The 14,595-nt window shown below is 50.8% G+C and overlaps 3 non-coding genes across 3 annotated transcripts; 2 read left to right on the top strand and 1 right to left on the bottom strand.

Moving 5' to 3' along the window:
* The first annotated feature begins 2,724 nt into the window (after nt 1–2,724).
* Nucleotides 2,725–2,797, top strand: TRNAV-UAC. Its single transcript has one exon. It is a non-coding gene; the product is annotated as a tRNA-Val (tRNA).
* Nucleotides 2,798–3,138: 341 nt separating this feature from the next.
* Nucleotides 3,139–3,211, bottom strand: TRNAK-UUU. Its single transcript has one exon. It is a non-coding gene; the product is annotated as a tRNA-Lys (tRNA).
* Nucleotides 3,212–5,444: 2,233 nt separating this feature from the next.
* On the top strand, nt 5,445–5,517 carry TRNAK-UUU. The gene has a single exon. It is a non-coding gene; the product is annotated as a tRNA-Lys (tRNA).
* The last annotated feature ends 9,078 nt before the right edge of the window (nt 5,518–14,595 follow it).

Here is a 14,595-nt window from a genome sequence, read left to right as displayed (position 1 = left end):
GCACTGTGTGAGGTGCTTATTTCTGGCTTGGGGTCAAGGGAGAGGGGTGCCCTTGTTTTGTGCTCTGACTTCAGTGTTGCTTTGGGTGGGCTGCCCAATTTCACTGCCCTCTGGGTGTTAGGGGAGGAGAATAGCTGTGGGGCCAGTTCAGCCTGTGCCCTGCCTCACTGCTTTCCTCCTGCCTGCAAGAAGTGCCTTGGCCTAGGAGTCTCATTACCCTCCGCTTCCGGTAGGTCATTGATGGAGGGCCAGCTCCAGGACTGTGGGCTTCTCGCTTTCCTCTTTGATTTCTGGGGCAAATCCTTTCTGGGAGAAAGGGGAACACCAAGGGTTACAACCAAGCAGTGGTATAGGGGATGGGGGTAGGGGAACCTGCCAGAGGTCTGAGCTCCCTGCACCTACTACAGGCCCTGGGTATGATTCACCCTGAATGATCAGTATGTGATATCAACATGGGTGGAGCTGTGGTGGCCCTCTGTGCCTACTGCGCTGTGTGCAGAGGATATTTAGGCTAGAGCAGAGGTGAGTAATTATTTTGGGCAGAGGGCCACTTACTGAGTTTTGGCAAGCTGTCTAGGGCTACCATGTAGCCCTGGCTCTTGGCAAGTGCCCTGCCCCCTGGTTACCATCTTGGAACTGGAAGTCCTGCCCCCTAACCCTCGACCTTTGCCACCAGAAGTCCCTCACCCTATGAACACAGATTCTCTCTCATTGCACATAGACTGCCTCCCTCACTGTGCACACACGCACATACCCCTCCTGTTCCTGGCACCCAGGTACTGGTGTGGCCTTGTGCTCCCACGGTCTGGTGATGCAGTCGGGAGCCACCTGGTGCTGGAGCCACTGGTGGGCAGGCAGGGAAACACTGAAAGTTGCAGCAGGCAGAGGCTTCTGGTGGGGGGGGCAGGGCTAGGCTGACCTTGCTACTGGCTTTCCCTGGGTCCTACTGCCCATGGCTCCTGTCATCTTTGACAGGTAGCCAGGAGCAAATGAATACTAATTTTCTAAGTTTTTTAGGGGCTCCGCAGGCTGGATAAAATGGCCTAGCAGGCCAGATCTAGCCCATGGGCCATATTTTCCCTGCCCCTGGGCTAGAGGGAATGCAACAGTCTGCAACCCTGCAGCGCCCTTTCTTCACTTTCTCTAGTAGCATAGAGGTCTACCAGGAAATGGAGTAGAGAGTGCTTCCATCCTATCCTGGCTCCCATGCCTGGTCAATGCATGATGTTGTCAAAATGAGGCCGGACCCTGGGGTTAGCATTGCGTGGGCTGTGTCTCAGCTGGAGGATCCTGGGCCTGCCCTTCAACACTCTCCTTCCCTTGTCACATACTGGCACTCCTGACCCACCTCTCTTCCTCAGAGCAGTGGTCGGGTGTCATCCCCCTTGTCTCCTCACCCAGCACCATAAAGATCCACCACAGACCAGGGAACAAGAAAGGGGGTTGGTAATGTGCATTCCCTCCAACTGTCTCCCTCCCACCCACCCCTGGCTCAGCATGCAGTAGGCAAGAGAGGCAAGCTCATCTCCCAAGGGCAGGGACCATAGACTTCTCTCTGGGCAGGATCCCTCTGTCATTGCACTGTGGCTGCATATGATGCTCAGCAGGGTTGGAGGCTGCTCCTCCCTTTGTGCTCCAGGGGAGCTGGGAGCAAGGGACAGCCCTGGGGCAGCAGCAGCTACAATAGGGACTCTCACAGTTGTGCAAACCAAGTAGCTGAGGTCTCTGGTCATGTGGGGTCTCATTGCTGCCCTTTTTCCTACATGTGCTCTTTTCTTCCATCCAGCTGGAGCTAAGATGGACCAGGGCAGCCTCTGGGTCTGAGACTACATACAAAGCATACCAAGCTCATGGGACATGTTCTTTGAGTTCTAGCCTGACCCATGGTGAGGGGCCTTGGGAACTTCACACAACATTGCCTGCCACCCTGTCACTCATTCAGCTGGGTGGCAGTGACCACTATAGGCCACTAGGGCTCACTGTGGGACTGTCCTATGTCCCCTCTTGAAGCCCTCCCTGCTGCATGGCAGAGGGCAGCAGGGGTGGGCAGTCCTAGCCCCAGGCTCCTCCAGCCAACAGCCCTGCCTAGCAATCACCCCCTCTGGCATCCCCCAGCTCCCATCCATCTGCACCCCACTGTGAGCCAAATCCTGCCAGCCTTCCCATCCAGCCCTAGGTCCACCCCACTCCAAGAATGCCCCTGCCTTCCTGTTCACGGAGGTGGACGTTTGGGGCACGGGGGTGGTCCCAGAGAAGTCCTGCTGTTTGCTCTGCCACTGGCCTATGAGATGGCCTTGGGTGACCCCTCTCCTTTGTGCCTCATTTTCCCCATCTGTAAAATGGGAATAATTCTGTGCTTTTCCCCACCCTGCTCTCTCCCTGGCGCACGCTCACACATCTACATGCGCTCATGGTGCGAAGCGCTTTACAATCGACTGAAGCGCGAGCCCTGGGGATTTGCATACTAGATGCCAATGGATCCCCAGAGCTCGTGCTTCAGTCGATTGTAAAGCGCTTCGCACCATGAGTGCATGTAGACATTGGCATCTAGTATGCAAATTCTTTCCCCATAAAAGTGGGGCAGTAGATCCTGGTGCGTGAGACACCCAGGAAGGACTGACTGGGGCTGACTGCCCTGGGGTGAGTACATGAAGTCACGCTGGGCAGATGAGCAATGCTGCTGCTCTGCGCTTCCCACGTGCTGCCCCGGCCCCGCAAAGCGGCGGTTCCATAGTGTAGTGGTCATCACGTCTGCTTTACACGCAGAAGGTCCTGGGTTCGAGCCCCAGTGGAGCCACCCCGGCCCCTGCCTTTTGGCAACCGCGCCTAGATGCGAGTGGAGTCTTGCCCCCACGGAGCAGCGGCCAGCCTGCAGCCCCAGCCTCCCCGTGCAGCAGGACAGGGGGCATCCCCACCCCCAGCTGCAGCACTGCGAGGTCTCAAGACGAAGGGGGCGCCCCGTGTCCCATCGCCAGGCCGGGGGGACTCTCCAACCTCCTTGTCCCGCGTCTGCAGCTCTCACCCGGGCTGCACAGGGCAATCCGTGCCAAGGGGCTGTGTCCCTGCCCGGACGGTCGCGGCTCGTCTCCAGCCCTGCAAAAGGGGACTAGGACGGCCGAGAAGAAAAGGAGCCGCTCTCGCCCGAACAGGGACTTGAACCCTGGACCCTCAGATTAAAAGTCTGATGCTCTACCGACTGAGCTATCCGGGCAGCCGCTATGTGCCCGTTCCGCCGCGCCTGCAGAGCCAGAGCTGGCTGCCAGTGCTCTGCCGCTGCACGGGACCAGCTGCAAACCCGGGCTTTGCTTTCGTGCCTGTGCCCTGCTCCCACCGCTCATCCCCGGCGTCCTGCCTATGCCCAGGGGTGCGGGGCAGGGGCAGCCCAGCAACCCATTTCAGGCTGGGGAGAAACATCTGGTTTTAGGTCTCCTCCCCAAATCACTTCTTGCCAAGCTGTGGCTGCTAGCTATATGCAGCGAGAAGTAACTAGCAGCCTTCTAGCCTTCCCACCCTAGGGAGGGGAGGGCAGGTGGGGTGGAGTGTATTTACCTGCCTTCTCTCTACCTGCCAGGGCTGGAGCACAGCAGGACCTTGACACCGGGGTGAGTGACAGGACTGCCCTCCCAGCCTGGCATCCTCCTTGATGCATGTATCACAACACCCTGACACCACCTCCCCAGAAGAAGAAAGGGTGATTTGTAGACCCTTGGGTACACCTCCCACGGTTGCTGCTTGGACAAAGCTTGAATCTGTTGACTGCCGGAAGCAGGCAGAGTGGTCTGAGCCCAAGTTCGCTGTGCTGGGGTAATAAAATGCCTTGACAGGCCGGGGAAACAAGAAATGGCTTCATTTAAATGATCCCCAGAGTGCAGACAACTTCCTGACTTGCCCAGGGACTTCTGCTTTGACCAGTCCTGCCGGGGGGCAGCAATGAGGTACCAGAAGCAAGACTTGAATGCATACATCTTTTGGATCCTAAGGCTACTGCTTTCACCACTCAAACACCCTGGATCCCTCTCTGACTACCCAAGTTTCTCCTTTTGAGATTTCACAGCTCTGTTCCCTGCTCCACTATAAATTATCTATGTCCTGCACTCTCCTATGGAAACACCACTTGCTCCAGCCACTCTCCCCTTTCTGGACCTGCAGGCTTCTTTCCCACCCCATCACCTGGAACATCGTTTCCAACAGAAAGAAAATGATGGGCAATATACCGCTGGGGTGATGGGACACAGGGCACCCAGCTCCATCCTGAGGTTTCTCCATGTTGGAGAACAGCGCTCCCAACAGGAAGGGAACATTTCCTAACACAGGACCTTTAACAACATTTTCCACAGGACATCTTAGTGTGAGCACAGAAGTGACATTAGGCATTTATGGAAAGAGCAAGCACAGGGAGCTTTCTTGTAAGGGGAAGACTTCTGAGCAGGTCTCATAGCCAGCCTGGCCTACAGTCAGCGGACTTAAAGCACACCTCCTTTACCACTCGGCCATTTAAGAAAGCACCAGTCAATCTCCCTTCCCTTGTGAGCTTTGTTCTCTCCTCAAGCAGGGGCACAAGGGAAGCCATCAGACCCAGCTTGCCCTGTTCCCTCTCTCTGCACCTTCGCCTCCCTTTATCCCTCTCAGCACCGCCTCTTCCACCTCTTCTCAATTTTGTTCACTCCCCTGTATCTATCTGCTTCTGGCCCTTCCCAGGAACCAGGGGAAGTCACTCACCCTGACTGTGCCCTGCACCCCACTACGCTGGCTGGTCACTAACCCCATTGCCCTGCGCTCCCAGGCTTGGACTCGGACCCCGCCATGACCAGCGCTCACAGGTTCTGGCCCCAAGCCTACGGTGGGAAGCCTTACCTGGCAGGGGAAGCAGCGTGACCACGTAGGCGAGCTCCCCAGGGTAATTGTCTCTGATATGTCCTCCGTAGGAGGTCTATATTGAGCAAATTCTTTTTGGTATTGGGTGGTGGAACCGGAGCGTGCTCCATCCACTCCATTGGTATTGCAGTGCTTCCAGGACCGGTGCAAAAAAACAGAAAAAAAAAAAAAAAAAGCGCTCACAGGGGAGTGGAACGGGGATGTTGTGCTGGGGAGGAAAGACCCGTTTAAACCATTAGAAAATAGCCTTTGGGTTATCAGCCATCTCATTCAAATAAGGCAAAGCAAAGCAGGAATGTGCTGCACCCAACTGAAAAAGCCAATTTCCCAGTGACACCCTTTGCCTCGAAAACCAAGCAAAGCAGGACAGAAAACCTCTTAGTAGTGCAAAATCAAAATGAGAAAAGGGCCTTACTTCTCCAAACCTTTTTTCATTCTAAGCTGCCTAGTTTGCAGAGCAGCAGCTGAGAGAGGTGTCAGGCCAGGGCAAATATTATCAATCCTCTGAGCCTGGGGAGACCCTTGGCAAAGGTTAAGGAAAATCATCCAGCATACACCCTTGTACATGAGCCTGGGTAGCTCAGTCGGTAGAGCATCAGACTTTTAATCTGAGGGTCCAGGGTTCAAGTCCCTGTTCAGGCGAAATACCTGCTTTTGCAAGGAAAACCCTACTCTGCCTCCAACAGCAGTCCCCTCCTGCCCAGCACATGGAGCTCCTTTCTGTTCCTCCGAGGCTTTCACCAGGCAGAGCAGATGTCCTGCACCTCCCAGCTGCTCCCTAGGAAACCCTCTGCCCAGATTCCCTGTGTCCCATTCTCCAAAGGTCCTCATTCCTCCTAGGGATGGGGCAAAAGCCCTGAACTGAGTTTCTTGGACATCTTATGTTTTTACTTAAAATTTCATCTCAATCTGAATTCATTCCAGCTTTTCTCATGCTCTGTTTGCTTTATCATAGAAATGACTTGGGGTGGCCAAGGTGGAGGAGCTTGGGTTTCTCCCTCCTTTTATTTTTATTTTTTTCTGATTTTTATGGAGCGAGGAGAAACAAAGGGGGGGAAAGCTCTCCTCCAAACAAAGGGACCATGAAATCAAAACAAAAAAGTGTCCTTACAAATGTCCTCTCCAGCAGTAAACATGACTGCACCCAGCTCCTTGTAAAAAGCAGCACTTCTGCCTCAATAGGGACTTGGCGCAGGGCAATGGCAACTCAGCTACCCAAGCCTATACAGCAAGGTCTTTTTTATTTAATTATGTATTTTGCTGTTGCTGCTGCTGACAAAACCCAGCCTTTCAGAGTGGGATTCCTGCTCCACAGGGATGTCACCTGCTGTACTTCAGCTGCTGCTTTGTAAACAGTTGAGTTGTCTGGAAAAAACACAGGAAGTCAGTTCCTTTTGCAACTGTATTCCATGTCAGAGAGTTTTGATACTGCAGGCATCTTTTAATGAAAAAATCATTGCTCCACTTTGATGGAGACACATTAGATGGGCAGCCAGAAAACAAAATTACCCCAAAACCACTTCTCAGGGTGTGAACAGTTCTGAACAAAGAGGTTTCCCCAGCTCAGCCTCCCTCCTCCTGCCTCCCATGTGAGCTCTCAGCAAGACAGGGACTGAGTTTTGTGGCCAGTGGGGAAGGGGACTCCCCGCTTCCATAGTTCCCCCCAAAAAAAGCTGCAGGGAGCAGTGGAAAGCAGGATGTGAGGGAACTGGAGACAGAGAGGAAAAGGCAGGGCTGAGAATGGAAGAACAGGCTAGCACAGCCTTACAGCTTCCACGGAGCTACTGGGGGTAGGGGTGACACTTGGCACACAGTAAAAAATCACAGAATTAAAGAATCATAGAAATCAAGGGCTGGAAGGGACCTTGAAAGATCAAGTCCAACCCCCCTGCTCTGGGCAGGAATACTGCTGAGATCAAATGATCCCAGAGAGGTGTCTGTCCAGTGTCCTCTTGAAGACTTCCAAGGTTGGGGACTGCACCACTTCCTTGGGAAGTCTAGTCCAGATTCTGGTCACCCTTACTGTAAAGATGTTTTTCCTTACATCCAACCTGAAACCATCCTGTAACAGTTTATGGCCATTGCTCCTTCTCCTTCCCTCGGTTGCCCTAGTGAGCACTGTTTCTCCCAGGTCCTGATATTAGCTTCTCCCTCAAGTCTTCTCTTCTCCTGGCTGAACAGTCCCCTAAAGGGAGAGCCAAAGTGTTCTAGCAAGAGCAGGGGGCGGGTCCTCCCCTGAAAGGGTACACTGATGAAGGTGCTGGGCTTAAATTTCCAAGCCCACGTACCTGCCTTGAATTCTCTTGTTAGCAAATTCCATGACATCCAGTGGAAGCAAATGATTTTTTAAACACATGGGACAAAGGTCAGACTCAAACACCTGCAGTCCACATCCTCAGCCCCTTAACAACCACAGAGCAACACCACAGTTGAGGAACAACACGTGAACAGAAGGTCGAACAACAGCAATGGATCAGAAGAAACCTAGGCTCCCACCATCCAGGGTGGAGGAGCTGTGACAGGGAAATGTGCTCCAGCAGAGGCTGCAGGTGATGAGATTTGGGTCCATCCCTGTCAGAAAGTACAACGGTAGAGCTGGAGCTCAAATGCCTGACCTTGCGGGTGTTCTCCAGGGCACAAAACATTTAACGCACAGTAGACTAATTAGTCGCACAGTAAAAATCGTGGTGACTACATGTGCCTCCCTATTAGGCTGGAGCAAGCTAATTTAGTCCACAGCAGGGAGTACTTCTGAATACAAGTATTATCCTCCTGTGGAGTAAAAAACTCTGCAGCAGCACACATGTGGTTGCTGGAAGGGCTGGCTGGGGCATGAGGGGGCTTCAATGTGGGGCCTGCCTTCCAGCTAGCCCCGCATTGAAGCCCCCTTGTGGCCCAGCCAGCCCTTCTGCAGCACACTGAGCTGGGGGAGCAGCCCCAGGCTGGCAGCCTGATCCCTGGGGACCCCTGCCAGTCAGAGCTGCTCAACACCCGCTCAATGTGCTGCAATCCTGGGTGCATGTGCAGATGTGCATCCATCAGCAATAAGCTCCAGATCTTATTATTGTGCATTAATAGGTACATGTAGATGCGCCCAGTGAGTGACACTGCAGGGCTTGCAGTCTCACTCAGGTGATGGGGTGTAAGGACACAGGGGGAGATAGTATGCCTTTTTAGTGACACTAATGCTCAGCAGACTAATTCTAATGAACGTTAGTATGGCTTTTGCCATGATGCACTAATGTGCAGTAGAATTAGTGCACTGAGCGTTTAGTGTCTCATGTAGATGAACCCACTGATCACTGGGCACATCTACATGTTCATTAAAGTGCAGTGATTACTGCACATTTAATTTAGTACTGGTATAAGTACTAAATAAATGTAAAGCACTAAATAAACAAGTACTAAATAAATGTGCAGTAACCAGAGTTACTGCATGCAGGTGAATGCCTTTTTAGTGATACTACTGCACAGTAGGCTAATGATACTGCGCAGTAGAATATTAGCACTGTTTGTGATGTGACATGCTACCGTGCACTATTATTAAGCTACTATGCAGCTAGCATCTTGTACAGATGTGTCTACTATAGAGAACTAGAACCAGATTCTGGATCCCTAAGGTCCAGCACAGCAATCTGGCTCTGCAGGTGTTCAAACTCAAGACCTTTTGTAAGCAAATAAGACAAGATAATTATAAATTCTATACCATGAAACCGAGACCAGGATCCATGCTTCTAAGTCCTAGGAAATCAGTGAGAAACATGATAAGAGTTAAGCTTTCAGACTATTTGAGACCAGGGGCTGCCAACAGCGGGACACCAGAATGCCTTGACTGGAAATGTTCCGTCTCTAAGAAGAAACTCTTAACATGTTCCAACTGCAGCAATGTCAGCCCTGAACACTCCTCTCTCCCTCATGCCCTCCCACAGCTGTACCAGGAAGGTCACTGGCATTTCTGCTTTCCAAAAATTAGAGAGATGGCAGGGACGTCCCAGCTGCTCCCCAAGGAACTTTCTGCCTAAAAGAACTGAAGCCGCTGATGTATTAGGGCAACCAGTTCCCAGTGTTGGAGGCTCTGTGTTCCCTCTCAACGAGCTATTCTGGGTTCCAAGCTATCCTGCCTCCAGCTTGTAGTCTAGGGACAGAAGTTACACACAAATCAGTTTAAGTGATCAGACTAGTTTTAACCTGTAACAGAACAGAAGTTTGGTTCATATAAACCAGTTTCAGAATGGTCAAAACTTGTTTAAGATAAACCTGGCTGAAAGGAGTATCAGACATACTGATTTGGGTCAGAACGGTTTATGAAACTTCTGTCTCAGACCCCTTTCATGTTCAAGTTAAATCAGAGTCCTCCAGCATCCCAGTGTGCTTTGCAGCCTTGCTGTCTGCACAAAAGATCAGGGCTGGCCCTGCTCCTCTGCTCCCTAGCTGGAGCAGTGAGCGTTGGCCCACTGCCCCATGCTCCCAGGCAAACCTTGGCTGGGATCTGGGGCCAGGGAGGAGGGTTAAAGTCACCTTCCCCTGAGTACAGAATTGCCCTGCTCTGCTGGTTTAATTAGTGCTTGCTGTGACTGTGGACTACAAATCCCAGAGGCACCTGGAAACAGGAACAGGAAGTGATGAGCAACCCTGCAGAGTCCTGCTACTGTAATTGTGGACTGCAAATCCCGGAGACCCTAGGGGCAGCAGGAAAAGGGAGCAGACACACAACCCCATGCTGGCTACATGCCAGTGATCTATGCTCTATCACCCCTGGCTTCTGGTTTGAGCCATTGCAGGCATGTGACTGCATTTCCTGAATGAAAAGTGAATGACTATTCATTTGCTTATTGGTTCAATCTTTGCAGCTTAGACTAACCTGAAAAGACTGAATCAGTTCAACTTCAGGCTTTTTGACTGTCTGTACTTAGCCTTAATGTCAAGGGAAAGGTCCCAGGCAAAACACAGGGGGCTGGGGTTGGCCATCCCTGTCTTCTGAGTATCTCTGATAAGGAGCAATTATTTCCATGTGTTAGGAAACGGAAAAAGAAGAGGTCCTGAATGGTGGACTTGGAACCCTGGGAATATAGTTCCCCATTGGTGGGGAAAAGCAACATCCTCACATCTCCAAGTACTTGCACATATCGATGATGGAGAATGTGTAGATATCTGAGACATAAGAAAACCATCTTAAAGTGCAGCTTCAAGTCCTACCAGAGTCACAAATTCATTGATGAGCCAGGTACCCCTGGTCTGCCCCAGGCTGACCAGTCCCGCATTGCCTCTACAGCTCAGTGATGCTCCCAGGAGGAAAAGCAGAAGTCTGCTTGAAGTGGGTGCCAAACTCACACATAGGCATGTGCATCAGATTTTAAAACCAACACCTTTACCACACAGCCATTCTGGTGAGTTTTGCAAGTGTTTCTGCTTTTGTTCTGGTAAGCTTTGCATTCTGGCAGTGTTTTAATTTTGAGGTTTCACAGCTCTGCTCCCAGCCCCATGTTAAACCATCAGCACAGGGATGTCCTGTGCTCTCTCATGGAACACCACCAGCACCAGCCATTCTCTCCCTCTGGGACTTGCAGGCTCCCCACCTCCCTGACCCCAGGGCCTGGAATCTCCTTTCCACAAGAAGAAAAAATGATGTGGAAATAGGAGATTTCTGATGGGAGGGAATATTTTATAACACAGAACCTTTAACTACAGTTTCCACTGGACACCTGAGTACACGCTCCTAAGTGACATAAGAAGAAGAGTGCCTGAAGAAGGGTGATTGCACCCAAAATCTTGCTAGGAACTTTTTTCCAACTACTCAGTTGATGTCATAAAAGATATCACATCTACTCCAAGAGCCTTGCCTGCCTATGTGACATAAGGCATTTATGGGAAAAGCTAGCACAAGTAGCTTCCTTGTAAGAGGAAGTCTTCTGAGTGGATCCAATACCCAGCTAGACCTACAACCAGTAGGCTTAAAGCATAATGCTTTCACCACTTGGCCATTTAGAAGAGGACCTGTAGGCCCTTTTTGCCAGTTGTAAACTTTGCTCTCTCCTCATCCGGTAGCACATGAGAGGCTGCCAGACCTGGTTTGTCCTTCTCTCTCCATCTCTCTCAGTGTTACCTTTCCTCCTGTTCTCAACTTTGTTCTCTCCCTCATAACCCTCTGCTGCTGGCCCTTCCCAGGAACCATGCTTGGCCATGCTGAAAGCTCTCAAATGAGGGCAAGGGGGAGAGAAGTTGGGGGTATAAACAGTTTGTAGAGTAGTGTTCACACTGTGAGAATATGGCCTTTGGGTTGTTCCATTTTGGGGTGTCTGGTTTAAACAGGGCAAAGCAAACCAGGAATATCCCACACCAAACTGTAAGTCTTTATTTTCCAGTGAAAACCCCTGAAAACCAAAGCAAAGTAAACCAAAGCAAAGCAAGACAGAGAGCACAAAGAGAACCTCTCAGTTGCATAAATCAAAATGAGAAAAGGGCCTTATTTTTTAACCCCTTTTTCATGCTAAACTGCCTGGTTTGCATAGCAGCAATTAAGAGGCATGAGGGCAAAATAGACAACATTCATTTGATTAGAAAGACCCTTGACCAAAGATGTAGATAGTAATTCCAACAGGGAGCAGCTTTGTACGGGCTTGAGTAGTTCAGCTGATAGAGGCATCAGACTTTTATTCTGAGGGTCTAAGGTTCAAGTCCCTAGTGGGTGGTAGTTGTTGCTTTTGCAGGGACAGCCCTGCTCTGTCCCCAGTAGCAGCCCATTCTGCACATGGAGCAACTTGTTCCTCAGAGGTTATCACCAAGCAGAACTGATGGCCTGGCCTGGCCCGGCCTGGCCTGGCCTCGCCTGTCCTGGTGATGGGATAGGAGTGTTGAGGAGCTGAACTATTTGGACAAAATGTTTTAGTTTTTACTTAAAATTTCATGTCAATCTGAGTTCACTCCAGCTTCTCTCATTCAGGGTTTCAAACACCTTGAGCCTCAGGCTAGATCCAGACCATGGGCCCCTTGCAAACTGGGTCCAACCCCAAGGTAATTGCAGTGGTTGTTCCAACCTGGGCCATACAGCACAGTCCAGAAAACTCCTGATGTACACGCACATGAGCCTCAGGTGGTAGGCTGCATTAAAATGGTTTTGAGCAAACTCCAGTCCTAGTACCAGAAATCAGTATCAGAGGATGGTGAGGTTGCAGCCAAATCAACCTGGCAGAGAGACATTTGGTATAGGATCTTTCAAGACTCTCCCCCCCGCCCAGTAGGGAAACGGACAGACAGTGAAGAGGATATCGAGACAATTGGATCAGAAGACAGCGACGAGGACAGCAGCAACGACAGGAACAGTGAGCCTGTCAGCGAAAGTGACAGTGGATGAACTGAATTTTAAACCCCCTATTCAGGGACAGGGCCAAGAGACAAGGGGTTTTAAGAGAGATGATGCCTTGAGGACGGGTGTGTGGGAGCACTTTTCCACAGGTGTGAATATGGTAACGTGTGCACGGGTTCCTGTGGTGGGTTAAGAAGGCAATGATCAGTGACTAGAAGGTGTATATATATAACCTTTATATATGTAAAGACAAAAAAATACAGAACGGTTCCAGCTACTGACATGTGGTGCATGCCCTGGCCAGACCTGAAACTGCCGCCACTGCTACATGCCACCACATGCTCCATTCCACAGCACAAGCATGGGGCACAGGGCATGTGGTGGCAATGGCAGCTTCAGAATGGGATGGCAGAGAGCTGGGACTGCAGCAATGGCAACAGGTGAAGGAGCTGAAGGGAGGCTGAGGCTGTGTCAGCCCCCACTTGCCCTCCTGCTCCCAATTCCCATGTCTACCAGGGCCTAAGGTCATGCCTTAGCCACAACCCCAACTTCCACTGTTCCTCTCATTGAGCCAGACAGACTTACTCCATGGCCATACATGTGACCCTCCTGCTCTATTTGTTTAATCAAAGGGAAGTGAGAAAAGGACTGGGCTTTCTCTCATGGTTTTTTTTTTTTAGTCATTCCCCAGGGAGGATTTTTTTAAAGATAAACAGAAGAAAACAGTCTCTTTCCCCCAAAAAGTGAATAATGCAATTGAAAGAAAATATTTTATAATGTCCTTACAAGCAGTCTCTCCAATACTGAACATGATTGCACCCAGCTCTTTGGAAAAAGGAACAAGTTTCTCTCCTTGCAAAGAGCAGCCTTCACCTGATTTAAAACCTGGACCATCACAGTAAAAACCTGATTATCCACTGACTGACATAACCAGGATCTCACTTGACATTACTTTTTTGTGTGCTGCTGTTGCTCCTGACCTATCCCAGCTTCTGAGAGTGGGATCCCTGCTCCCACAGGGATGTCACATCAGCTGCTGCTTTGCAAACAGTTGAGGTTTTGTCTGAAAAATACAAATAAGAAATCAGTTCCACTTGCAATTTTATTCCATCCTGGAGGGTTTTAATTTGAAGATGCCTTTTATTGAAAAACAGATGTTTCACTCTAACTGAAAGCTTGCAAAGAACATTTTTTCCAACTATTTAGTTGGTCTAAAAAAAGATATCACATCTACCCAAAGAACCTTGCCTCACTTGAACTGATATATACAAGACAGGCAGCCAGAAAAGGAAAGTACTCGAAGACCATGGTCTACTCTAGTTTTAACAAAGAGGTTTTCCCTACTTCAGCTTCCCTCTCCTCTCCCCTGTGTGAGCTCTCAACAAGCAGGGTCCAAGTTTTGTGGCCAGTGGGAAGGGGTTTGAGGTGCTTTGATAGTTCCCAGGGAAGACCAACTGCAGTGGGGTGGGGAGCAGGATGTGAGGACACTTGGAAAAGCAGGGAAGAGGCAGCACTGAGGGAGGAGGAAAAGACAAGCCCAGCCTGAGCTACTGCAAGGAAGTGATGCTGCACAGTAAAGGGAGAGCAAAGCTAAGAATGGCAAGAGCAGGGTCAAGCCCATACGAAAACAGGTGAGTGCTGAAGGCATTGGGCTTGAATTTCCAAGAGCCATGTGTGTGTTTTTCTGGGGCTACAGATGGGAAAAGGTCGCCAGGAAGACCTTGTACAAGGATAAGAGGGCCAGAGGCAGGGGCATGCCTAGCATCCTCCTGTTCCTGTGGGCCAAGTACATGAGCCAGATCTGCAAGCTGGCAATGGGCACAGAATTGAAAACCACCTGCCTGGTGAGATATTTTGCAGGGCATATCCTGAGACACTGAGGGCGGGGGAGGTCACCCTGACCAACCACAGACCGTGGATCATGGGCTCACCGTGGTTCTACAAGATCCTAAACTGGCTCCGTAGTTTGTACGGCCTGCAGAGTGCAGGCCCTGTGTTCATGAGCAATAACAAAGAGATCCAGGAGATGGTGAGGCTGAAGGACATCATGTCACCCGTGGACCTGCTCCTGGGCGATGCTTGTCAGGCTGTGTGGGAGTGCATCCACCACAAGGACCCGTGCAAAGATCACAGGAACCTGAACTGGTTGACAGCCCACCGAGCCTTGCCAGTGACAGCCCGGAGGCATAGAGGGGGACAGCCAGAGAGACCCAGTTGCCTGTGACCCAACTGCAATGGAGCCACCGAGATGACTGACCACCTCCCCTGGGTCTGTGGCTGCACCAAAAGCCAGAGTTTTTCAAATAATTTTCATGGCTGCCTCTTTCATGCCTTGCTCAGGCAGTTATAAACTTGAACACCCATACAAAACGCTAAGTTTTATGGGGTGGTTGTGGGAAGTTGCTGTACTGGCCCTT

This window comes from Crocodylus porosus, unplaced genomic scaffold (genome assembly GCF_001723895.1).
Source record: "Crocodylus porosus isolate Cpor-Errol unplaced genomic scaffold, CroPor_comp1, whole genome shotgun sequence".
Taxonomy (NCBI): Eukaryota; Metazoa; Chordata; order Crocodylia; family Crocodylidae; genus Crocodylus; species Crocodylus porosus.
The sequence above is the reverse complement of the archived record's forward strand: the minus strand, read 5'-3'. Positions and strand labels throughout refer to the sequence as shown.